Source organism: Crocuta crocuta, unplaced genomic scaffold (genome assembly GCF_008692635.1).
Source record: "Crocuta crocuta isolate KB4526 unplaced genomic scaffold, BGI_CrCroc_1.0 scaffold27, whole genome shotgun sequence".
Lineage (NCBI taxonomy): Eukaryota > Metazoa > Chordata > Mammalia > Carnivora > Hyaenidae > Crocuta > Crocuta crocuta.
Window position 1 is genome coordinate 5,981,567 of NW_027532250.1, and position 209 is coordinate 5,981,775.

Sequence of the window (209 nt, forward strand, 5' to 3'; positions counted from 1 at the left end):
AGGGTTGCCCCCTTTCGAAATTTATCTGGGGTTTTGACTTTTTCTCCCTGGGCTTTGCCGCCTCCCGATCTTCGCCCTAACCTTTGGGGCCTGACCTCCAGCCATCTTTGATTTCCGACTTCCTAAAAATAACCGCGGCGAGCGGGAGGGGTGCGGGCCCCCAGGGGTCGGGGGCGCGGGCGCGCGGCCGCCCCTCCGGGGGGCCCCCG